The following is a 374-nucleotide window of genomic DNA, read 5'->3' as shown; positions in this document are numbered from 1 at the left end:
TTCTATTAAGATTGTGCAAACAAATTAAACACAACAGGCTGTACACATCCAGGTAGAGCTGTATGTCATATTAGTGCCAGGGGACATTTAGTGTCCGGACACAGAGAATTCCTCATTTCCATTGAGTTGCCACTTTGCATAGTGTTGGTTTCCTCTTCCAGTCTGTAGTCATGGCCTCTCTTCCCCAGCACCATATTCACCATTTTGATCTGTAAAGCCCCTTTTAACAGTAGGTAGACAGTAGATATCTACCTCTCTGTCTTCCTCCCCTCTCTGTCTCTGATGCCGGGCTTCAGCAGTGGGGGGGTTGGGGGAGGAGTAGGTGGCCCTGCTTCTACTCCTCCCCGTCCATTTCGACCCAGTCGATATGTTCC

This window comes from Monopterus albus, unplaced genomic scaffold (assembly GCF_001952655.1).
Source record: "Monopterus albus unplaced genomic scaffold, M_albus_1.0 scaffold2.1, whole genome shotgun sequence".
NCBI lineage: Eukaryota > Metazoa > Chordata > Actinopteri > Synbranchiformes > Synbranchidae > Monopterus > Monopterus albus.
The sequence above is the reverse complement of the archived record's forward strand: the minus strand, read 5'-3'. Positions refer to the sequence as shown.